This window comes from Protopterus annectens, chromosome 17.part0, assembly GCF_019279795.1.
Source record: "Protopterus annectens isolate FY-2018-M chromosome 17.part0, PAN1.0, whole genome shotgun sequence".
NCBI lineage: Eukaryota > Metazoa > Chordata > Ceratodontiformes > Protopteridae > Protopterus > Protopterus annectens.
Window position 1 is genome coordinate 762,752,738 of NC_056751.1, and position 26,963 is coordinate 762,779,700.

The following is a 26,963-nucleotide window of genomic DNA, read 5'->3' on the forward strand; positions in this document are numbered from 1 at the left end:
ACCAGAGGTGACGAGATATTGGACCTGGTCATCACCAACATGGGCAACCGGTGTTCCACACTGGAGGTCAACCCCTCACTGGCTAGATCTGACCATAAACTAATCACTCTGGATATCCACATTCCGCCCCCACCCCTGGCAAAAGAAACCACCGTGAAAAACTTTTCAAAAGCAAACTTCATGTTACTTAAGACCGAGGTGAAAAGTTTCAAATCCGCCATACTAAAGGATAATGCTGCCCAAGCACCTACAAAAATGAATGGATTGTGCTTTCCCAAGCAAAACCAAGACTCACTCCTCCAAGAAAAGGAAACCAGTCTAGTGGACCCCTGCCATAAACAGGCTATACAACAGAAGGAGGAAACTAGTACAGAAAAGTGTAAAATCCCAAAAAGGGAAGACCTCCCTGATCAGTATCAGCAAGAAACTATGATCCCTCATAAAATCATCCAAGGCTAGCTTCGAAATAAAAATTGCCAAGGACTCCAAAGATAACCACAAGGCATTCTTTAGCTATGTCAAGAATCTAAGTGGCAATTCTCAGATCGGCTCAGAGTTATTGTAGAATGGCATAAAATACACTGAACCAACCAATATTGCCAACATCCTGGCAGATAGGTTCAGTGCAAACTTCACCCCCTTTCACTCCCAAAAGGGCCCATAACCATAGCAGAAGAATGTAGTGCCCCTGAAATCACAGACACTCAGGTTAAAACAGCCCTCTCCAAAGCCAAAAAAACAGCATCAATGGGACTGGACGGTGTCCCAGGCCATGTCCTACATGAGCTCAAAGATGAACTAACCCCTCACCTAAACACACTGTTCAAACTCAGCCTCTCCACAGGCTACATGCCCATAGAGGGGTGCACAGCAACGGTTATTCTGCTCCACAAAGGTGGAGCCACAACAGACCCCAGGGAACTATTGCCCTATAAGCCTGACTAGTTTGGTCTGCAAGGATATGGAGTGCATCATCATGGATCTCATTAACAGAGACATTGGGAAAGTACAGTTTTGTACCTACCATAAATGTAGATGTCCGAACAGGATAGCATCTGCAGTCATAACAAATGGGTTGTCCTGTCGTCAGGCAGCCCTTCGGTCGGCCGGATTCCAAAGTCTGGGTCCGGCTTCGGCTGATGTCGCACTTCACCCGACGTCATCTCCGCTGGTCTTCGGGTATAAAGGCATCAGCCGACGCCATTTTCCTCAGTGTTTCTTGCCCCAGATGCCAGTTGCCCTCTTGGTAAGCTAAATTTTGGATAAATGCCAATGTTTCCAAAAAAGTAGAAGGCAAACACAAAAAATAACAATGTATGTACATATATACAAACAAATACACCTTAAGAGACTCCCCCCCAGCTAGCTATTAGGAGGGTAAATACCCTAGGAGTACCACAGAGGGGAAGGAGGGTGGGTAATCCTGACTGCAGATGCTATCCTGTTCGGACATCTACATTTATGGTAGGTACAAAACTGTACTATGTCCTTCAAGGATGCATCTGCAGTCATAACAAATGGGTAGAATACCATAGCCAAACTAGGGGAGGAGGAAGAAGAATTATGGTGTAGTTAGGATCCCTTGCAGTACAGCAGTGGCAAACCCTGCTCGGGCTCTAGAGTATAGAGGTAAATTATAATGCTTGGCAAATGTATGCACGGAGGTCCAAGTAGCCGCCTCAATAATGTCCTTGGTTGCCACTCCTCGTAAGAAAGCTGTGGTAGTGGCTGTAGCCCTTGTAGAATGAGGTCTTATGTCCTGTGGAATTGGTTTTCCATGGTAGGAGTAACAGAATCTTATGCAATTTCCTATCCATTTGGAGATTGTCTGTTTGGAAATTGCTTTTCCTTCCCTTCCTGTTGCATAAGCTACTAAAAGCTGGTCAGTTTTTCTGTCACCTTTGGTTCTGTCCAGGTAGTAGCGTAACTGTCTATGTACATCCAGGGTATGCAGCAGTCTTTCCCCCCTGTTCTGTGGATTGGGAAAGAAGGTAGGTAGGTGGATTGCCTGGTTTAAAGACACTCTGGATACCACCTTAGGCATAAATGTAGGATTAGTTCTCATGGACACCCTATCTTGATGGAAGATTAGGAAGGGTTGTACTGCCATTAAGGCCTGTAGTTCCGAAACCCTCCTTGCTGAAGTAATTGCCAGAAGGAAAGCAGTTTTCCATGATAGGTGTTGAAGATCTGCTGTTGCTGCTGGTTCAAATGGAGGGAGTGTCAATTTTTCTAGCACAAAGTTCAAGTCCCATGCTGGTAATGGTGGTTTCCTAGGAGGTTTTACATTCTTGATCCCTCTGAGGAACTGCCTGAGTAGAGGATGCGAAAAGACAGGTGAATCGAAGCTGTATTCTGCTGAAATAGCTGATGCATGTATCTTGATGGAGGAATAGGACAGGCCTGTATGTAGAAGCTCTGCCAAGTACTCCAGGATGTTAGCAATATCTATGTTCGACACATGTTTTCCTCTTTCAGTACTCCAAATGACAAATCTTTTCCATTTTCCTGCATAGTTCCTTCTTGTTGAAGGTCTGCGGGCTTCAAGGATAATGTCTTTAACCCTTTGGGATAGGTCTGGGTTAGTTGCTGCTATGTGATGTTCCAGGCAGTCAGTTGCAAGGTTTTTAGGTTTGGATGCATGATGTTGTAGTTGTTCTGAGTTAACATCAAAGGCATCAGGGGTATTGACCACATTCTCCCCTGAGACATGCTCCTCAGCAATGGATACCAGTGTTGTCTTGGCCAATTCGGAGCTATCAGAATTATCCTTGGATGTTCCTCTTTGATTTTCAGTAGTACCTTGTGCATCAAAGGAAGAGGTGGAAATGCATATGCTGTCAGGCCTTTCCAACTGAAGGATAGAGAGTCCACCTTCCATGCAAGTGGGTGGTATGTCCTTGTGCAGAATTTTTTGAGCTGGTGATTGAGTGGGGATGTGAATAGGTCTATTTGTGGCATTCCCCATTTCTTTGTGATGGCCTTGAAGATGTCCGGGTGTAGCATCCATTCGTGAGCATCCGAGGTGGTTCTGCTTAACATGTCTGCTAGGGTGTTTTCTTTTCCCGGCACAAATATTTCCTGTAACTGGATGTTGTAGCTCAGAGCCATATTCCAAAGGTCCAGAGTCATTCTGCATAGGGGGTATGAATGAGTGCCTCCCTGTTTGTCGATGTACCACATGACTGTGGTGTTGTCTGTCCTTATCATTAAATGGCCTTCTTTGAGGAATGGTCTGAATTTCTGGATTGCTAGTTTTACTGCCAGCATTTCTTTTTGGTTTATGTGCAGGTGCAGCTGGTCTGGAGTCCACAATCCTTGTATGCATTTGTCCAACATGTGCGCCCCCCAGCCTAGGTCTGAGGCGTCCGTTGTGATGGTTTGGCTTGCTTGAAAGTAGTGGAAGGGCAAGCCTGGGTTTGATTGGCATGCTTGAGCCCACCATAGGAACTCCTGTTTCAGGCATGGGATTAGTGGGATTTCTGTTTCTAAGCTGTGCCTGTGTTGAGACCATAAATTCTTTAGGTACCACTGTAGCTTTCTCATATGCAGTCTGGCATGTGGGACCAAGATTATGCATGATGCCATGAAGCCCAAGGCCTGCAGTACTTTTCTTGCTGTTAGTTTGTTCTGCTTTGATAATGCCAAGAAGTAAAGAGGGAGTTGTTTTTGTTTTTCTGCAGTTAGGAATGCCATTTGTTTTGCTGTGTCCAATTCCGCACCCAAGAATGTTCTTGTTTGGGATGGTATCAGTCTTGACTTTTGTAAATTGACTGTGTATCCCAGGGCTTGTAGTAAGCAAATGACTCTTTGTAAATCTGTTGTCAGCTTGCTTTTGTTGTCCGCTTGTAACAGGCAGTCGTCCAGGTATGGATAAATTTGGATTCCCTGTAGCCTGCAGTGAGCGATTACTGATGCCAGGCATTTTGTGAATACTCTGGGCACAGTAGATAAGCCAAAGGGCAATGCTGAGAATTGATAATGCTCTGATCCTGCAAGAAATCTGAGGTATCTTCTGCAATTTGATCGTATGGGGACGTGCAGGTATGCCTCCTTGAGATCTAGAGTTACCAGCCAACACTCCTTGCCCAGCATGGGAAGAAGTTGCTGTAGGGTCAGCATTTTGAATTTTGGGACAATGATGTATGTGTTTAAGATGGACAGGTCGAGAATAGGTCTCCAACTTTTCTCTTTTCTTGGTACTAGGAAGAGTCTGGAGTAGAATCCTTTGCCCTGTTCTGTTATTGGTACTCTTTCCACAGCTCTTATCTTTGTTAATTGCGCTATCTGCTTTAGAGCTTCTGTTTTTTGATTTGGAGGTAGGTTTGGCATTCCTCTTTTTACTGGTAAGGTGTGGAAGTGGAACCTGTAGCCTTGGTCTATGGTTTGCAAAATCCACTTGTCTTTTGTGATATAGTGCCAATTTTTCGAAAACAAGGCTAACTTTCCGCCTAAAGGTGCTGTTATTTGCTCCCTGGTAGGCGGTGTCAGAGCCAAGTCACTGTGATTGTCCTGTTGCAGTGGCAGTGGTTGTGTCTGTGCCTCGGTTATTGCCTTGCCACTGTCGTCCTCTGTAGGCACCTCCTCTGGATTGATTTCTGCCTCTAGAGCGTCTATTCCTGCCTCTTTGAGATTTTGAGAAGTCTGGAAAGGACCAATTTTTGGCAGGCCAGTTCCTGCTAAACCTTGGGGGCTGAACCTGTAAGAAATCCTTAACTGTTTATACAGATTTTGCCTTCTCTTCCATTTTCTTCATTACTTGCTGAGCAGGTGTACCAAATAGACTGGCCTTATCCATAGGAGCATCTAACAGCTTTGCTTTAACATGATCCGGCAAGACCTGTTCTTTTAACCATGCATGCCTTCTTATCACTGTGCCAGTCATGGCTGATCTAAATGAAGCCTCCAGTGCATCATAGCCACATTTTAAAGAATGGTTACTAACCTGCTGAATGTTATTCACCATTTCTAAAACATATTTCTTATCTAAGGAGTCATCAGTGGGCAGCTTCTTAGTTAACTGATCAAGCATAAACTCTTGGTATTGGATCATATGAAACTGACAGTTTAAAGCTCTAGCTGAGAGAGTAGCAGAGGTGTAAACTTTTTTCCCCCATCTCTCTAAGGACCTGGATTCCCTTTCAGAAGGAATAGGGTTTTTTGCTGAGGTCGAGGCTACTGCCTTAGGCCCCTGGGATATAGTCTCAGGATCTGCAAGTGGGGCCTTGTATAGGTGGTGATGAGTGTCTGGCACCCTGTAAAATCTATCTGGTTTGGCAGGGGCTGGAGGTAAAGTATCAGGAGCAGTGCAAACATCATTAAAAGCATCATCCACAACAGGCAGTACTGGAGGTATAGCTAAGGGCCTATGCTGTGGTAAGTGTAGAAATGTCCTAAGCCTTTTTCTTGAATCAGAGAAATCTTGTCCCTGCCATTGGAATTGTTCTCTCATGGCATGTAAGGTTTCCCCAAAGGAAAATTCCTCTGGTGGAGAGGCTGATGGAATGGATTCCTCAGCATCGGAATCTTCATAAGTAGAAAAAGGAGCCTCTGGCTGATCTGTAATGTCTGAGTCATCCGAAGAATCATCAGAGGACACTGGCTCGGGGGGCTCTGCTCTAGGTCTCTTTTCTGGGGGCTGAGAGGCCCTGTCTGGGTGAGATTGGGATCCCCTAATTAAGGATATTAAATCCTCTGCCAGAGTAAGCATTTGTGAACTAGAAGTGGGCCTGTGTGAGGGGGGGCTTAACAGGCACTGATTTAACAGTTTTGGCTGCTTTAGCCCTGGCAAAGGCCTTAATAGACATGGCTGCAGGAGGCCTAGCAGCACCACGTGCTGGGGTAGAGACATCCAAAGGAATGGTGTCTGATAAATCACTAGGAACCACAGTAGTAGGCAAAACTTCTGAGGCCGATTCAACTAAGGTAGCAGGAGCCTCAGTAGTAGTCATGGATTCGGCTGTAGATTGACCGGTTTTCTCGGTTTCGGCCGAAACCGAGACACTCGCGGCTTGCTTAACCGTGGTTTCGGCCGAAACCGCGGACTGTGAGTGTCGATCTTTTTCTTTGCGTTTTTTAACAATTTGGGTAGTCGGAGGATCCGACGGCATAATGTATGCAAAATCTGAGCCGATAAACTGTTCAGCAAACTCCGACCGACGCCTAAGCGTTCGTCGGTTGAAGGAAGCACAGGCCGAACAGGCTGCTACGTCGTGGTCTGGGCCTAAGCAAGGCAGGCAGTAAGAGTGGAAATCTTTATGAGGTATTTGTTTCCCACAAGTTAAACAGTTATTGACTTTTTCTGACATCGGCTGAGGCAAGAAAGAGTCCCCAATGGGGTACTTAGCTTTTTAGAAGTCTTCGAAGTAGTATTCGGTAGTAGTAATCTCTGGATCTGACCGACCGGCACTTGCGAACAGCTTCTGCTTCGGACGCCGCGCGGCAAGAAAGACTGAGGAAAATGGCGTCGGCTGATGCCTTTATACCCGAAGACCAGCGGAGATGACGTCGGGTGAAGTGCGACATCAGCCGAAGCCGGACCCAGACTTTGGAATCCGGCCGACCGAAGGGCTGCCTGACGACAGGACAACCCATTTGTTATGACTGCAGATGCATCCTTGAAGGACATCCTCCAAACACTGGACCCTACCCAGACTTTGTTAAGGGCAGATCATGCCTCCTAAACCTGGTGGACTTCTTTGAGACAGTTATCAACTTCCCCATTCTGGTATTATAGACAAGCTCAGCAGCCTGAACATAAACCCCTACATCACGAGATGGGTTGCCAACTGGCTCATGGATAGAACCCACATGGTAAGAGTTGCGGGAGCTAGGTTTGTCTCTAAACCAGTTACAAGTGGCATTCCCCAGGGCTCAGTCCTAGGACCCCTCCTGTTCAGCATATACTTATCAGAGGTACAGGCAAGCACAGGAGGACTAGGGTTGACCAATTTCACAGACGACTGCAAACTAGGGGCTATAACTGACTCTCCAGCTGACATAGACATCCTCCAAAAGGGTCTCACTGAGTCAGATGACTGGTATCAAAACCATGGCCTTAAGCTAAATGCCAAAAAGTGCATAGTTATCCCCTTTGTAAAAAACAAAATACCCACAAACTACCACATAGGTGGTAGCCCCCTAAATATGGAAGACGTAATAAGGGATCTGGGGACCCAAGTAGACAGTAATCTCTCCTTTGATAATCACATTGCTAAAGTGGTTAGAAAATCCTTCTATGTGGCCCACCTAATCACAAAAGGGTTTGCATCCAGATCAAAAGAGGTCATTGTGCCCCTCTACTCATCACTCATCAGACCCATCATAGAGTACAACGCCCCATTTGGGATGTACCTTACAGGACACCTGCAACAGCTGGAAAGATCACAGAAGTACCTCACCAAGAGGATCACTGGCCTGAAACAGATGACCTATGCAACTCGACTGAAGAAGCTCCAGCTGTACTCGGTTGCATACCGCCTACTCAGAGGTGATCTCTGCCTGACATACAATGTCATGTCCAACCCAGAATGGATGTACATGCTCCACCTGAAGAAAACCATATTCCCTCAAGCCACACGCTCTAGGGATCTAAACCTCACCACAACAATAAACAGGACGTGCTGGAAGGATAGATTCCTGTCCCAGAGACTTCCCATGCTCTGGAACAAGATTACAATCTACATTAGGCAGAGCTCCTCACTAAGAGAAACCTTGACGAGTGTATGGGAATCAGAAAGTTTACCCCGGGAATCACTTCAGTGGCTCTGCTGGACAGAAGCACAGGGAACTAATATAAGGGGGTGGCAAAAGCCAACACATTAGCGACTAGGCTTATAAATGCCTCTGGGCAGATAGCCTAGTACCTACCTATGATCCTATGAACCTATGTTACCCAGCATGCCCCTCTTCCTGTTACCTCAGATCTCCTTTGCTGCATTGCCTAACGGCCGTGTCAAGCCACTTCTCTTGAGCTAAGTATATTTGTTCGATATTTTATCAGATTTTTCAACAATTTACCAAGTTTTATTAATAACTAAGTCTTTATCTCATCCTATTGCATTATTTTTCAGTATTTCAATATATTTCTTACCTTTTTAGGTAACCGTGCTACCATCGCTGGTAATCTCTTCTTCTTTACCCTCTTGGCTAGCCTCTCTCATACCATTGGTGGTAATTTCTTCTTCTTTCTTTCTTCTTTGGATAACAATGTCTGACAAAAAAAGGAAGTCCTGGTTTTTAAAAGGTGTTTAGATGCACATGTTTTGTGTGTATACTGTTTGGGTTTCTCCCACCTCACTGTTGACCCTCTGTGTGGGCTACGTAAGAATTTTTTAACTCATGCCTTGAATGAAAGAAAAAATCAGTGATTTTAAAGGGTCTCCTAAAAACTTCCTTCAGCGAGGTTATCTCTGGGCTGGAGGTTTCATCACCTCCTTTGAAGCCCCACAAAAAAAAAAAAAACAACCTTCATGCTGAGAAGTCCTCGAGGTCTCTTCCATTGTCTTCCACTGGAGACCCTAGGAAGTGATACTCAAAAAGTTAAAACTGACAGTACCATTGGAATTGACATTCACCCCTTTCCGGCTCTGAAGTGGACCCATTCAGCACCGAAGTCCTCGGTGCAGACATATTTGGCACTGTCTCTGGAATTGATGCAGACCTCTTTGGCACCTATCATGGTGCAGATCTCTTCAGCACCTATCATGGTACAGACCTCTTGGGCACCTATCATGGTGCAGACTTCTTTGGCACCTATCATGGTGCAGATCTCTTTGGCACGACCAATGGTACAGACCCTTTCGGCACCAGCCTTGGTGCCGACCCTTTCGGAACCGATGTTTTTTCTGGTTCAGACTTCTTTGCACCGACAGTTTTACTGGTGCAGACATTTTCAGCAATGACCCTTCCAGTGCAAACAACCTCTTTGGCACCGACGACCTTGTTCTCGGTGCAGACACCTTCGGTACCATCTTTGATGGTGCAGACCTCATCAGCACCAGAGTTTTTGGTGCACACTACTGCTACAGCACTGTTATCTTCAGTGCAGACATCATTCTTTCAAGTATGATCAGGACAATCTATGGAAGAAGCCTCTCTGAACAAGATGTTGTGCACCTTGTCGATCAACTGCTTGTGGCCAGAGGAATTTCTACCTCCAGTACATCTCTGTCCCCGGTTCCGAGGTTGTTGTGCTTGGTTCTGGGCTCCCATCCTTCCTCAGGTGGGCCAGCCTTCCAGGTCATGGAGAGGCCCGTGCCTTGGTAGGCAAGCCTATACTGTCAGAATCTATCTCCTCCTCTCGGCTGCAGTTGATGAAAGCCACTCCTGTTGGACACTGGGCATGGGAGTCTCAGAACTCCCTCCCACAGGAGACCCCTTCTATGTTGTCCTCTCCAGAACCTCCCTCCGAGGAAGTACATCGTAAGACCATGTGCAAGAGGAACCATGAGGACTCCCCGGTAGAGTTCTTGATGGAAGACACAAATTTCGATGATGGGGAAGGTTCTCCATGGTCACCCTCTAATGAGGTATCCTTTGATGACATCCTCGATATCCTGAAACAGAGAGGTGATTGGAAGTCCTCTAAGTCTTCCTCAGAGGAGTCTGTGTTCCTGCAAGCTTTCTGTGCCCGGCCCCTCTACCTTCTGCCTGGCCCCCCTACCTCCTGGGTTACTCCACCTGCTGATGACCTTGTCCAGCTCATCGTGCAGCATGCATGGAAGGCTCCTGACACTATTGAAGCTATTCCCCAGAGGCTGGATAAAATCTTATCTCCCCCTGAGAGTGATCCCTACTGGTCTAAAGGTCTCCTAGTAGATGCCATGGTGGTGGCGGCCACAACTAAAAAGGAACTGACAGAAGAGAGCCAGACTATCCATCAACCCAACAAGGAGTCCCGGGCAGTGGATAGACTAGGGAAGCATGTTTATGCATCATCAATCTTTGCAGTCAGGTCCTTGGACTTTTTGGCACATTTCACCAGGCTTCAAAGGGACTTTATAACTGAGGTCTCTGAATCTTTGGCTGGAGGTGTCTCTGATGAGGTCTGTGACAAAGTGTCCTCACAGTTAGCCACCCTTGAATCCATCTCCAACTCCTCCATATGCCTGATTTCTCATGCCACAGAAGGAGCAGCTAGAGCGGCGGGTGCAGGCATAGTCATGAGACAGCATGCCTGGATTTGCCTTTGTGACTTTGTGGACCCCTTCAAGGCTTCCTTACTGAGCACTCTCATTGAAGCCGCTTCTTTGTTTGGACCCAAAGTAAAAGACACACTGGCTAGATGCGAACAAGATGGTAAGACCCTATCTGCCATTGGTGTCCATTTCTCCTCCCCTCAGGGATTCTGTTCCAGAATTCAGAGGAGAAAGATGTGGCATAAGAAATCACGGGGTGCTTTCCATGATGCACGTGCTGGGTTCTCCCCCAGGGACAGAGGGATAAACTCCAATGAAAGACACCCCTTTCTGGGTAGGGGAGGTCCGCAAAACCAGGGTTCCAGGGATTCTTTCTCTGGTCAATCCTACCAGCACTCCTGAAGGGCAGCCCAGCTGTTTAACTCTGGAAGCAGTCGGGGGGCATTTCTCCTTGTACCCTTCTGCCTGGCAAATCATAACCACAGATTCTTGGGTACAATGGTTAATCACCAGAGGCTATCACATCCCCTTCAATCTTTGTCATGTCCCCCTCAGAAGCTAAAGGGAAGAAGCAGCACTACAGATATCAAAGCTGCTACAAAAGGAGTCATCCAAATAGTCCCCCCAGACCAGATAGGATTCGGGTTCTACTCAAGACTCCTTTTAGTGTTAAAAAAGACCAGGGACTGGAGACCAATTTTGGATCTCAGGGTGTTAAACACATTTTTAAAGGTACAGAAATTCTGGATGGTCACGGTACAGTCTATCCTTCCACTGTTGGAAAAAGATGATTGGATGTGCTCTATAGATCTTCAAGATGTGTATTACCACATAAAAATGGACACACCATCCAGAAGATTTCTTCACTTCCATGCAGGAGCCAGTCATTATCAGTTTTGAGGACTGCCCTTCAGACTCTCTACAGCCCCCAGAGTGTTCACCAAGTGCATGGCAGTCATCACAGCCCACCTGCGACTTCAAGGATTCCAGGTGTTTCTGTATCTAGATGACTGTCTCATTACCACCCCCCACCAGGCGTCTACTGAAAGAAGCCCTGCCATACTCTCTTCAAACAGCACAAAGCCTAGGCATTTCCATAAACTGGCAGAAGTCCTATCTTACCCCTTCTCAGTCTCTTGAGTTTATCGGGGTTTTTCTAGACACAAGAAATTGCACAGACTCAAAGGTGCAAACAGGATTTAATCAGGTGGATGTCAAAGAACTCTCTACAGTGGTCTCTTCCCTTCACCCCCCATCAGCCCAAGGCTACAGTGACCATGGATGCCTCCCTGATGGGGTGGGGGTGTTGTTTAAGGGAAAGACAGTCCAAGGCACTTAGTCAGAACTAGAGGTCCATCTGCATATCAATGTCCTATAACTGAGGGCGGTGCTTCTAGCATTGCAAGCATTCCACTCCATCCTTCCGTCAGAGACTATTGCAATACAGTTAGACAAAATGTCAATAGTCTGGTGTATCAACAAACAAGGCGAAACCAAATCATATCCACTACGTCGGGAGGCCATGAGGATATGGCATTGGGCAATAGTTACCAACTGCTTTCTGATAGCAATGCACATTCCCGGGAGCTCCAACATGATAGCAGGTGCATTCTCCAACCTCACAAGTGGTCCCTCAATCATCTAACGGCGGCGGAGATTTTCAACCACTGGGGCTATCCTTGCTGCGACTTCTTTGCTTCCCCAACCAACCACAAATGCAGCAACTACCTCGCCCTGATCGCCCCTCGGAGACAGTCACCCAGGGATGCTCTAGTCCACGATTGGCTCTCGGGTCACTTTATGCATTTCCTCCTCTCTCCCCTCATTTCTCAGTTTCTGAAGAAAGCCCGCCGGTTGGAGAGCAAAGTAATCCTCATTGCGCCATATTGGCCTCGACAAATCTGGTTTCCCTTTCTATGGCCTCACCTGCTAGATCGACTGTAGATTCTCAATCCAACACCAGAGTTGATCTCTCTTCTGCAGAACCTGAGTCACCCCAGCTTGACCAACTTGAAGCTCACAGCTTAGCTCCTCCACTTCCTGTGATTGCCAGGCAGCATGACCTTTCTTTCCCTGTGTGTGGCATACTTATTGCCTCTCATAAATCTTCCATCAGACTAACATATCTCAGCAAGTGGAAAAGATTTACCATACAGTTAAAAGAAAAACTTATGGATCCTTTCTCAGCTCCTGTTTCTCTAATATTGGAATACCTTTCAAATCTTTTTCAATCTGGACTATCAGCTTCTACCAATTGAGTTCACTTGGCTGCTATATCTAATTTTCACAACAGTTTCCAAGATTCCTCACTTATGTCACACAAGTTGTACAAAACTTTCTTAAAAGGTGTGATTCACTTGAAACCCCCCCATTTAGAGAACCAACGCAGCCTTGGGACCTGTCATCAGTGTTACAAACCCTGACAGTGCCTCTATTTGAACCAGCACCCTCATGCGACCTCAAGTTCCTATCATGGAAGACTTTGTTTCTGGTCACCATTACTTCTGCCAGATGTATTTCTGAACTCCAGGTCTTGTGCATCAAATGCCCCTATTTGGTTTTCCATAAAGATAGAGTATCACTGAGAACTAATCCATCCTTTCAGCCTAAAGTGATTTCTGAATTGTCTATAAACCAAACAATTGACCTGCCAGTTTTCTTCCCCGGTCATTCAAACAGAGGAAAGTATTCCCTACATACCCTAGACATTCACAGACAAATCCATTTTTATTTGGACAGAACAAGACCTTCTCGCAAATCAGATCAGTTTTTTTCTGGCCTTTTCTAGACCTAGATTAGGATGTCCCTTTTCTAAGGTCACATTGGCTAAATGGTTGAAAGACTGTGTAACATTTATTTACAAAAAGCATGACATCCCTTTAACTCGGACTGTAAAGGCCCATTCTACAAGGTCAGTAGCAACCTCTGCTGCTTTTCATGCTTGAACTTCTCTAAATGACATGTGTCCAGCTGCAACTTGGGCCAGACCTCATACTTTCATCACTCATTACAAATTGGATTTGGCCTCTAGAGGAAGAGCTTCATTTGGTGCAATGGTGCTCAGCAATGTGCTTCCATGAGGGCCACCCAGGAATAAAGGTAGCTGGGGACTCCATCCCATCAGTAATCAGTGAACGAAGACTAACAACATCAGATAAAGATGTTATGACTTACCATAACGTTCCATCTGTGTTGTTGATCTTTGTTCTGTACTTTCCACCTTCCTTCCCCCTCCCAAAGGTTTCTGGTAGATCTCATTGTCCTATTGTTATTTCGACCAGAAGTAAACTCTGCTTCTTTCTACAACTTGCAAACTTGATCTGAGGTAACAGGGAGAGGGGCATGCTGGGTAACATCTTAGCTTGAGAGTTTTTGGCTGACGCAAGCTTGGCATATGGCTGGCTCGGTTCCGAGGATGGAACCAATTACCCATCAGTAATGACTGAACAAAGATCAACAACACAGATGGAACGTTATGGTAAGACATAACTTCTTTTTATGCTCTGCCGATGTTATTTACCCATCCTGGTTTCTATGGTTGTAAACTCTGTAACAGTTCCATTTAACTATTTTGCTGCCCTAGTGTAATTTCTATGCTGTTTAATATACTTTTGCTTAAAACACTGATTACTGTCATCTGGACACTAACAGGTTGGAGACAAAATCGGGCTTTTGGGTCAACCCTATTTCCTAAAATAAAATAAAATAAAGTAACATACTAAGTACAAAAGAATTAGCTTTCTCAAACCTACCTCTATAGTTCACATTAACATTAAGCTTCTGTATCATTAAGAAACTACTTCTTCTTTCAGCTTTTCCTGGTTAGGGGTCACCACAACAGATCACCTGTCCACTCATAACTGGCAGTGGAGTTTTACAGTGTCAAGTTGCCAGCCCTGTGCCCAACCTTCCACAGAAGGCACACACATGCACGTATTCACGCCTAGGGCCAATTTAGAGTATCCAATCCACCTACAGCATGTCTGTGGAATGTGGGAGGAAAATGGAGCACTCGGAGGAAACCCACGCGACCACAGGGAGGACATGCAGACTGCGCACAGAAAGCACCCCAGCAGAGGATCGAACCGGAGAACCTCTTGCTGTGAGGCGGCAATGCTGACTGCTACACCACTGCGGCCGCCCTTTCTGTATTATTAAAAAAAGACTGGAAATGAAGAACGCTGACTCCACGGACTCCAGAAACGTTCGCTGCCCACAAACAATATCCAGTGATGATGCAAATACTGTGTAAAAACACACCAACCACTTGTATGGTTAAATAATCTTCATTTAATATTCCATGAGTTAAGCGCTTTCACTCACAAAACTGTGTGCTTCTTCAGAACAACTGTAAAAAGAGAGAATGCAGTTTAAATACCCAGTTTGGCACCAAATCTATATGTATTAAAGTGGCAAGGCACACGAAATATTCTGTACTTAAAATACCTCGTATGCTTCACCTAATGTCACCTAATACACTTATTTACAACCAAACATCCTGTTATTAATGTAAAATAATATCTACAAATATAACATCAATAAAAAATGTCAAAATAATCTAAAACAACCATCACTATATTCAAATGCATTATGAACTAACACATTCTGATTGTTCACATAAGAAATAAAAAATAACACATAATCCCCTACAAGTGTACATACTTATTTTAAAAAATTAAAAATTACTACAATCATCAAACATACAAAATGTTATTAAAATCTTCATATGTTATGTACAAAAAATGGTTAAGTAATGACATCCTTGTGAGTCATAAACTTGACCTTGTCTAAATACAAAAATTGTGTTAATGAATTTATTTAATGGATAATAATGGTTTGATGGTTAGGTAATCAGTGAGCCCCGGAGGAGTCGAGGCATCAGTGAATAACTGCCACCATAGTTCCTTATAAGCCAATATTGCCTTAATGTTACTATCAAACACAGATCCCCTGAATCTGGATAAAGTAACCAACGATAAAAATATAATATTCCAAATAAGCCAATAACTCATTGGAAAACACACGGCAAAACAACACTTTAATACAAAATAGTAAAAATATAAAACATGTGAGAGCTTTCACAGAGTCCTCTCTGCTTCCTCAGACATACTACAGTAACTGCTGCTCTTGTTTAAATAATGATACATCTAGGTCATATCCAATCAGTTAACAGCATCTTAATTGAATGAATAAAAATTAAAAGCATACACTATACAAACACTATATAAACAATCAATCATATAAATAGTGAACTAAAAATATATATAAAAAAACTGTAAAAACATGCTCTATAAAATTAGATAGTGGTAAAACTGTAAAATATATGTACAAATATTAGAAGATGTGACCAAACATAATAATCAATGTTTCAAAGCCCTGTTCCTAACAAAAGGTTTCACTGAAACTTTACTATTTAGTCCAGGTGGTCTGTCAGCCTGAAGCCTAATTATCCATTCTTGTTCTGAAGCTTCGGTCTTGTTGTTCATATTCCCACCTCTTTTATTATCTTGTATGATATGTAACACTAGAAACTTGAAGGTGTGTGTGGCTCCCTCTTTTATAACATGCTTCGCTAATGTACTTGTCTCTTTTTTATTTTTAATGTCCCTTACATGTTCTAGGACTCTATCTTTGAGTAGCCGATTAGTTTAGCCTACATAGTAGGCTGGACATTTTGTACAGAAACCAAAGTATACAACATTCTTACTATAACAGTCTGTATAAAAGCGTGTATCAATGCTGAACTTTCTAGTCGGGTGTGTATACTGCCCCCCTCCAAATATGAAGGGGCAGGCTGTACACCTTCTACATGGAAAGGTACCTAGCCTATCAGACCTTGCATAGTGGTCTCCGTCTAACTTCTTGTAGCACAACTGTCTTTTTAATGACGTGTTCTTTTTGAAGGTAAACGATGGTGTAGCCCCTATAACACCTTCTAGTTCATCCACATTTAACAATATGCCCCAATTATTTTTAATTATATCACAGACTGTACTGATATTACTTGCAAATGTTAATGGAAAACATAATACATCATTCTCTGGATTCCTGGTTACTGTGGTACTGGTGGCATAGTTACTCTGGTTATCCTGGTTGGTTCTCGTCCTGCCATAATATGGCTTGTACCTCTCTCTTCTCTCATTACAAGCCACTTTAATTTGTCTATATCTCTGGCTTTATATCCCCTTTCAATAAATTCATGTTTTAACAGGGTAAGTGCCTGGGACAAACTGTCATCATCATTATATAGCCTCATGCATCTAACTACCTGTCCTTTGATCACATTGGTTTTAGTGTAGTTTGGATGCATACTACTATTATGTAGGACATTGTTCTTTCTAATGGGCTTCCTACACATGGAGGTATGAACATAATTAAGTGTGTCTCTTGTAACTTTTACATCTAGAACTCTATTTCTCTATTTGAGTATTTATAAAGGGAGTAATGGTATTAATGAAATTTAGAAATTGCTGCAAATTATCTTCGTTATCATGCCACAACAGAAAAATATCGTCAACAAAACATTTGCACCATATAACAGACTTAGCAGAAATGTTACCTGTCAAAATATTCTCAGTTTCCCATTGTACAAGTGCTAGGTTAGCGTAGCTATTGGCACAAGCAATGCCCGTCGCCACGCCAACCTTCTGTATATAAAACTTGTCGCCAAACACAAAGATATTATTTTCTAGGATGATCTCAGGTAGGGTACAAATAAGTCGAATTTTGGTATTTTCTAACCCTTTTCTATTAAGTAGTTCCCTTACATTATCTATGCCCCAAGAGTGGGGAATAACTGTGAAAAGAGACTCTACATCAAGAGTAACAAGCCAGCATTGGTCATCTATACCCTCCAAATGTGCACTAAGGTCTCTCAAAAAATCTTTAGTGTCCAATAAGACAGTAGTACATTCCTTAAGTATAGGATGCAGGTTTTTCTCAACTCATATTGACAGTGGTTCTGTCACCCACCCCCGACTAGATACTATAGTTCGCATGGGTGGGCTTTCTATGTTTTTATGGACTTTTGGTAGACCATACATAATTGGAGTCACTGGGTACTCTATATTGAAATATATTCAAAACGTGGCTCAGAAATCATGCCTGTTATTAACATATCAAGCAAAAAGACTTGCAGTCTATCTGTAATGGCTTTAACATGAGTTGCAGAACTCTCACAATAAGTATCGGTGTTACTTAAATGTACTAACAGACTTGCAATATATTTGTCTCTATCTAAAATAACAATTCCTCCCCCTTTTTGCTTCTCTTTAGGAACTTGTTCTGGTCGTCCACTTCTAAGGCTACAGCAAAAACAACAACTAGAAGTGATGAAATACCAGTTGTTAAACCAAAGAATACAGCACTGGCCTGTGTTAGTTACTTAAACAATGCTAGAGATTCCAGCATTCATGACTGCTCTTCCAAGAATACAAATGGGACTTTTTTGTTAGAAAAACCTTTCCCAATACGAGGGAGGTTGCGCAATCGCCTCCAGTATGGCAAGACACGGAGACCCCACAGTGTGGATGACCAGAACAAGTTCCTAAAGAGAAGCAAACAGGTTTGATTTTTAATATTTCCTCCATTTCCTTGACTGAAGCACAAAAAACTTTATTGAACAGAGGTTTGAGTTTTGTTCCAGCCCAGACAGTAGACGTGGTGAATGTGCTAAAAGAACTGAAGCTATTTGGCAGGACACTGACTTTAAAAACTATTTGTCAAGGTGGATCCAATGAATATAATGTTTTTAAAAAACTAGTACTTTTGTTCCTCCCAGCAATTCTGGGATTGATTTATTCATTGATGTTTGTGAAAAACAAATAAGAAGTGTGCTTAGTAATGAAGCCACCAATGATTATTATAATTTATCTAAATGTGAACAGCAAGCGTTAAATGACTTCAAATGCTTTAAAAGTGATGAAATACGTCCAGCAGATAAAGGGGGAGGAATTGTTATTTTAGATAGAGACAAATATATTGCAAGTCTGTTAGTACATTTAAGTAACACCGATACTTATTGTGAGAGTTCTGCAACTCATGTTAAAGCCATTACAGATAGACTGCAAGTCTTTTTGTTTGATATGTTAATAACAGGCATGATTTCTGAGCCACATTTTGAATATATTTCAATATAGAGTACCCAGTGACTCCAATTATGTATGGTCCATAAAAACATAGAAAGCCCACCCATGCGACCTATAGTACCTAGTCGGGGGTGGGCGACAGAACCACTGTCAATATATGTTGAGAAAAACCTGCATCCTATACTTAAGGAATGTACTACTGTCTTATTGGACACTAAAGATTTTTTGAGAGACCTTAGTGCACATTTGGAGGGTATAGATGACCAATGCTGGCTTGTTACTCTTGATGTAGAGTCCCTTTTTACAGTTATTCCCCACTCTTGGGGCATAGATAATGTAAGGGAACTACTTAATAGAAAAGGGATAGAAAATACCAAAATTCGACTTATTTGTACCTTACTTGAGATCATCCTAGAAAATAATATCTTTGTGTTTGGCGACAAGTTTTATATACAGAAGGTTGGCATGGCGATGGGCACTGCTTGTGCCAATAGCTATGCCAACCTAGCACTTGTACAATGGGAAACTGAGAATATTTTGACAGGTAACATTTCTGCTAAGTCTGTTATATGGTACAAACATTTTGTTGACAATATTTTTCTGTTGTGGCATGATAACGAAGATAATTTGCAGCAATTTTTTAATTTCATTAATACCATTACCCCTTTTTTGAATTTCACATACAAATACTCAAATAGAGAAATAGAGTTTCTAGATGTAAAAGTTACAAGAGACACACTTAATTATGTTCATACCTCCATGTATAGGAAACCCATTAGAAAGAACAATGTCCTACATAGTAGTAGTATGTATCCAAACTACACTAAAACCAATGTGATCAAAGGACAGATAGTTAGATGCATGAGGCTATATAATGATGATGATAGTTTGTCTCAGGCACTTACCCTGTTAAAACATGAATTTATTGAAAGGGGATATAAAGCCAGAGATATAGACAAACAAATTAAAGTGGCTTGGAATGAGAGAAGAGAGAGGCACAAGCCCTATTATGACAGGACGAAAATCAGCCAGGATAACCAAAGTAACTATGCCACCAGTACCACAGTAACCAGGAATCCAGAGAATGATGTATTATGTATTCCATTAACATTGGCAAGTAATATCAGTACAGTCTGTGATATAATTAAAAATAATTGGGGCATATTGTTAAATGTGGATGAACTAGAAGGTGTTATAGGGGCTACACCATCGTTTACCTTCAAAAAGAACACGTCATTAAAAAGACAGTTGTGCTACAAGAAGTTAGACGGAGACCACTATGTAAAGTCTGATAAGCTAGGTACCTTTCCATGTAGAAGGTGTACAGCCTGCCCCTTCATATTTGGAGGGGGGCAGTATACACACCCGACTAGAAAGTTCAGCATTGATACACGCTTTTATACACACTGTTATAGTAAGAATGTTGTATACTTTGGTTTCTGTACAAAATGCCCAGCCTACTATGTAGGCAAAACTAATCAGCTACTCAGAGTCCTAGAACATGTAAGTGGCATTAAAAATAGAAAAGAGACAAGTGCATTAGCGATGCATGTTATAAAGGAGGGAGCCACACACACCTTCAAGTTTCTAGTGTTACATATCATACAAGATAATAAAAGAGGTGGGAACATGAACAACAAGACCGAAGCCTCAGAACAAGAATGGATAATTAGGCTTCAGGCTGACAGACCACCTGGACTAAATAGTAAGGTTTCAGTGAAACCTTTTGTTAGGAACAGGGCTTTGAAACATTGATTATTATGTTTGGTCACATCTTCTAATATTTGTACATATATTGCACAGTTTTACCACTATCTCATTCTATAGAGCATGTTTTTACAGTTTTTTACATATATTTTAGCTCACTATTTATATTATTGATTATTTATATAGTGTTTATATAGTGTATGCCTTTAACTTTTATTTATTCAATCAAGATACTGTCAACTGATTGGATATGACCTAGATGTATCATTATTTGAACAAAAGCAGCAGTTACTGTAGTATGTCTGATGAAGCAGAGAGGACTCTGTGAAAGCGCTCACATGTTTTGTATTTTTACTATTTTGTATTAAAGTGTTGTTTTGCCGTGTGTTTTCCAACGAGTTGTTGGCTTTTTTGGAATATTGCCTTAATGTTGCCTCCTCTAGGGTCAACGGCAACATTTTCCAAAATGGCAAACTTAAAAGAGCGCTCTACCCCCTGCTTCTCTGCGTGTCTACATAGAGCATTGTTCACGTCCTTCCTCCTGATACTATATAGGCGTGCATAAATGCGTTTTTTTTTATTCCTTTCAGTCTTCCCTATATAGTATGCCGGGCAAACTCCACATTTTGCCAAATAAATGACAAATTTGGAGTTACAGTTACCTTGTTTGAATCTATTTCTAGTTCTATTGACATTGCTTAAAACAATTCCTTCCTCCTCGTTTATTGCCTGACATTGACTGCAACTGCCACATTTTGAAGGGTTCTTCTTAGCACTGTCATTTCCTTTCCCAATTATTCCTCTTTCCAAGTACATCTTGATGTTACAACCCATCTTGTATACAAATGTAGGTTTAGGACCCAATATGTCTGCTATTTCTTGGTCCACCATCATAACATTCCAATTATTTATTAAGATATCCTTTATTTTATTAGTGTGTGGACCATACTCACACACAAGCTCTATTGTAGTCCCTTTAGTATCTGTCTGATTGATGTCAGACCTTTCCATCATGTTAGTAGTCCTCCCTTTACTATTTGCTCCTAATAATGGGGTGTATTTGTGTCCCCATTCCTTAATAACATAATTATTCACATCTTTCATCATATTTCTGTTATACCCCCTTTCTTTGAATAATTTAGTAATAAAATCCAGTTCTTCCATCATCTCTTTATATTCCGTAGTCATCCTAATGGCTCTAATGCACTGTCATTTGTATATATTATATAATAGTTTTCTAGGATGGTTACTAGTATATTCCAAATATCCATTTGTGAATGTGCTTTTTCTGTGTATTCTAGACTTAAAACATTTGTCACCATTGGAAATTAATGTATCTAAATAGGCTATACCTACTTTACTACTAGTAGAAGTGAACTTGAGGAATTCACTACTTTGATTTAAATAGTCCACAAAATGAATTAAGACTAACTGATTTCCTTCCCATAAGATGTATATGTCATCTAGGAACCGTGAGTCGTATCCAACATACTTGTAGTAGTCACTTTTGAACACTACTGTCTCTTCCCAATCCAACATTATCAAATTGGCAAATGGCCCCAGCACAAGCACATGCTGCCCCCATAGCCACTCCCTTGGTTTGTCTGAAATGTTCACCTTCATATAATATGTAATTGTGATCAAGAACTGGCCGAAGCAGGACCCAAGACTTTGGAATTCAGGCTGACTGAGGGCAGCCTGCCAGCAGGATTACCCAAATGTAATGACTGCAACAGTGAAACACGAAGAGCATCTAAAGACATCAGTTCAAGAATCAAGCAGACCTTATCCCATTCTAGGTCACTATATTTTCTAATACTATTAATGAAGGCTTCCATATCTTCCTCCTTGGGAATACATGAAAACAAATCTACATCATCAATGGTGACGTGTTTAAGTCCTTCCTTCCAGGTGTCAACAGGGTAATTCTTTAAAAACTCCCATGAGTCTTTAACCATATGAGTAATCTTCCCATACATATGTTTTAACATAGTATCCACAGCAACTCCCAATGGGAAGGTCTTAGATTTACTACCCGAAATTATAGGACAAAATGGTGGATTACTAACATTCTTTTGTAGCTTGGGTATCCCCACTAAAGTTGCCAGTTTGGGATATTCTACTTTCAAAAAGTTGTAGGTGTCTTCCATAATCCTTCTATCAATAAGAAATTCCTTCACATGCAGATCTGTACGTCTGTGGGCAATGTTGATTTCATTAATAGAGACTATCTCATAATTGCCTGATAGATGTAAGATCTCATGCATTTTGGAGGTGTATTCCAAACTGTCATATATTACTACACCACCTCCTTTATCTGGTTTCATTACCCAAATACTTTTGTCTTCTGTCAGGTCTTTCAAGATTTTAATCTCATCCGTGGTTAAATTACTTCTAGGTTTTTTACTCAATAACTTGTTCTGCAACTGGTAAATCTGTTTGGTTACCAGTCTGTTGTAAACCAACACATTTGGATGCATGGGAGGAACATAACAACTTTTCTTCCTAAGTATCCTTGTGCCACTTGTCCTTTGTTCGCTGTCTATATTGGTATCCTTGAACAAGATGGCTAAATTGAGTTTTCTGATAAATAGTTTGAATTCACTTAAACAATCCACTAATCTAAAACATGTAATGGGAATATATTTCATTCCCTTAGAAAGCAAGTCAAAGTGTGCTTTTTCTAATGGAAGATGTGTGTAGTTATATATGTCAAAGTTCTTGTAACTAAAAGTAATACCTTCTATGGTAATACCCTGATCTGTATGTAGGTCTTGGTGGTGACAAGGTGTGACATTGTACTCTTCTACCAATACTAGTAGTAAAGTAGGTATAGCCTATTTAGATACAGTCATTTCCAATGGTGACAAATGTTTTAAGTCTAGAATACACAGAAAAAACACATTCACAAATGGATATTTGGAATATACTAGTAACCATCCTAGAAAACTATTATATAATATATACAAAGGACAGTGCATTAGAGCCATTAGGATGACTACGGAATATAAAGAGATGATGGAAGAACTGGATTTTATTACTGAATTATTCAAAGAAAGGGGGTATAACAGAAATATGATGAAAGATGTGAATAATTATGTTATTAAGGAATGGGGACACAAATACACCCCATTATTAGGAGCAAATAGTAAAGGGAGGACTACTAACATGATGGAAAGGTCTGACATCAATCAGACAGATACTAAAGGGACTACAATAGAGCTTGTGTGTGAGTATGGTCCACACACTAATAAAATAAAGGATATCTTAATAAATAATTGGAATGTTATGATGGTGGACCAAGAAATAGCAGACATATTGGGTCCTAAACCTACATTTGTATACAAGATGGGTTGTAACATCAAGATGTACTTGGAAAGAGGAATAATTGGGAAAGGAAATGACAGTGCTAAGAAGAACCCATCAAAATGTGGCAGTTGCAGTCAATGTCAGGCAATAAACGAGGAGGAAGGAATTGTTTTAAGCAATGTCAGTAGAACTAGAATAAGATTAAAACAGGGTAACTGTAACTCCAAATTTGTCATTTATTTGGCAAAATGTGGAGTTTGCCCAGGATACTATATAGGGAAGACTGAAAGGAATTTTAAAGAACGCATTTATGCACACCTATATAGTATCAGGAGGAAGGATGTGAACAATGCTCTATAGAGACACGTAGAGAAGCAGGGGGTAGAGCGCTCTTTTAAGTTTGACATTTTGGAAAATGTTGCCCTTGACCCTAGAGGAGGCAACATTAAGGCAATATTGGCTTATAAGGAACTATGGTGGCAGCTATTTACTGATGCCTCGACTCCTTTGGGGCTAAATGATTACCTAACCATTAAACCATTATTTTCCATTAAATAAATTCATTAACACAATTTTTGTATTTAGACAAGGTCAAACTTATGACTCACAAGGATGTCATTATGTAACCATTTTTTGTACATAACATATGAAGATTTTAATAACATTTTGTATGTTTGATGATTGTAGTAATTTTTAATTTTTTAAAATAAGTATATACACTTGTAGGGGATTATGTGTTACTTTTTATTTCTTATGTGAACAATCAGAATGCGTTAGTTCATAATGCATTTGAATATAGTGATGGTTGTTATATTTTGTTTTGACATTTTTATTGATGTTATATTTGTAGATATTATTTTACATTAATAACAGGACGTTTGGTTGTAAGTAAGTGTATTAGGTGACATTAGGTGAAGCGTACAAGGTATTTTAAGTACAGAATCTTTCGTGCACCTTGTCACTTTAATACATATAGATTTGGCGCCAAACCAGGTATTTAAACTGCATTCTCTCTTTTTGCAGTTGTTCTGATGAAGCTCACAGTTGTGTGAGTGAAAGCACTTAACTCATGGAATATTAAATGAAGATTTTTTAACCATTCAAGTGGTTGGTGTGTTTTTACATAGTATTTGCATCATCGCTAGTGGTATGGATATTGCTTGTGGGCAGCGAGCATTTCTGGAGTCCGTGGAGTCAGTGTTGTTCACTTCCAGTCTTTTTTTGGTATTTTGTTGATGGAGCACTTTACTGGTTCAGGTTTCTGTATTATTAAGAAACTAATACCTTAAAATATTTTAACATTTCATTTGTGATATGGTGGCAGTATCTTTAAAATGTTGATATTTTACAGGAAGTAAAAATGTTGATCTCTTGAAGTAAAGTTTTGATGTCCCTAACCTTATAAGGCAACTATTCAGCATTGTTCTTGAGACAAGACAACATCATCTATATCTTAATGAATTGCCTATATTGAAGCATAAATAAAATATGGATGAAAAGCAGCTACTGCTTCCAAAATAAACATTTAAGATGTTCCTGACCACACACATCTCCACAGGTATGCTGGAATTAAGTTGAGGTGAACTCTACACAGCAGTGCATATTTCTGTTTATATTTTATGTATTCCTCAGAAAGTTTCTGTAACAACTATTAAATCCAAATACAGCACTTGTTACTTCTACATATTAGGTTAGTACCAAAAAATTAAACCATCATTTAGCAAATTATGCAAAATTCTTTCAGCAAATATTTCAGGAATGGTTATAAAATACAAATGTTTCTTATTTCAGCAGATACATTTGAGATAAATGTTTCTATATCATTTCAGATACATATGTATGCATTTCTCAGCAGAGAGAGTCTCTAATAAATAACCCATCCAGTCGTGTGATACAAGTGTTAGTAGATGTGCTGAACAGTAGTATTTTTATTAACTAGTGCTTACTTTTGTAGACTATGTTGGTATAGAAGAATGTGTAGGTAGTAGTTTAACTTTCAACTTCATTATTTGTTAAAAAATTAGCCATAAATATTGTCATATTGCTATCATGACAAAGTTATTCATAGTCCGAATTTCCCAGCTTTAAATAATTTATAAACACGCTAGATAGAACCAGGCTTCTCAATGAATCAAATATTTATACACCACATTAATCAGGAAGTAAATCTCTCAGTGCAACCATCTGGTGTCTGTGACTTAGCTGGAACAAATTAAAAGAGCTTTGCATCAGATATAAAGTGGACATTGGAATGAGGGAAAATTATTTCTGAAAGAATCTTATATTTTAGGATGATCAGTAAATGTGGCTTTGGCATAATTACCCCTTTTCAAAGCCAAATTAAATGCCACTGGTAGCCTTAAGTACAGCAGTCTGCATGCATTGATGTGATCTTAAATCAGACATTAATATGTGTTATGAAAATATATGCATGTTTATGGTTGTCAGCAAACTAACATTTAAAACATGCTTGGTATCTGAGGCGAGAAAATGCAGAAGTATAACACAAATGATGACTTACTTCCTTTTTTACAACATACAATTATTTTGGTCAACTGCCAATAATTAGGAGCACTTCAAGAAAAATAATATAGAGCGCTATACAATTATTAAATACAGTATCAATAAGCCATCCATGACTAGAAGTGATATACATATTCATCTAAAAAGGAAGGACCTGAGGAAAATACAGGCCACGCAACACGATATGGAGTTAAAGTCTCCATTTTACCTTGACTTGTGGTTGTGCTACGAGAGAGCGATAGTTCAGAGAGGAAGGCCTGCGTGTCAGCGGAGCTGGTGCTGCAGGAGGTGGAGGGGGCGTGGCAGGCTTTGCTGGCTCAAACTCTTTTACTTCTTCTTCTTCCTCTGCTTCCTCTTCGTCTGCGTACTCTTCCTCTTCTTCATACTGCTAGATGACAATTTACACAAATACCTTTAAAATAAACTGACATATATACATATTAACATAAAAAGTCAACATCAAATATTACCAACATTCTTTGGTGGAGTAAAGTAGATAAAAGCCCATAAATTAAATAGCATTCCTAACACTCCCTGGTACTTATATATTCCAACTCTGAGATCATACTACAATGGGGAAAGTATCAACACCCCAGTCCCCACTGTGCCATGATCCCACACAGTTTATGTTCTGGCAGAAAGAAATACTGTTCCATTTCTTCTTGCCAGTTCAAGCTTACAAGATTCTAGCATTTGTACTCAGTCTCTTAAGTTTTGAGCATCTGGGTTGTCATGATTTTCAGGCAGAAGTAAGGAGAAGATGTGTACTAACAGCATCTTCCATTTATTTGCCAATGACTGTTTACTGGTAAGTAGTGATACAGAAGTGGCATTGAGGGACGTAGTAAAGATGTTTGAACAATCTGGCACTTCACCTAGATCACAGTGTAATAAATGCAATCGGCAATAGCGAGGTTAGAGGATGTCAGAGTGGAAGCTATTAAAACAGGAATCAGAGAGAGACAGGCAATTCTCCAAGTACCTGGGATTAAAGGTAGGGAGCTCAATGGTTAATACTTGTGTAGTGCACCTAAGGTACGTGGGGAAGATAAGTAAATACCTAATAAATAAGACAGGAAAATTACAAACCATATTAGGCAGAATAAAAACAGTGAATCTGTTTTTCATGTTTATACAACTTGTATTTAGTTAGGAATGTCCAGATTCCCATCTCCCATCCCATGCTAAGAGATGATTG

At 41.0% G+C, this 26,963-nt stretch overlaps 1 protein-coding gene across 1 annotated transcript in view; it reads right to left on the minus strand.

The window, feature by feature from the left end:
* The window catches only part of LOC122791308 (troponin I, cardiac muscle-like), a 337,956-nt gene extending 311,939 nt beyond the window's left edge, over positions 1-26,017 (minus strand). Inside the window, exon 1 of the mRNA XM_044059010.1 lies at positions 25,974-26,017. The gene's annotated coding sequence lies outside the window, so the exon portion shown is untranslated. The remainder of the gene's footprint in view (positions 1-25,973) is intronic.
* Between the last annotated feature and the right edge of the window lie 946 nt (positions 26,018-26,963).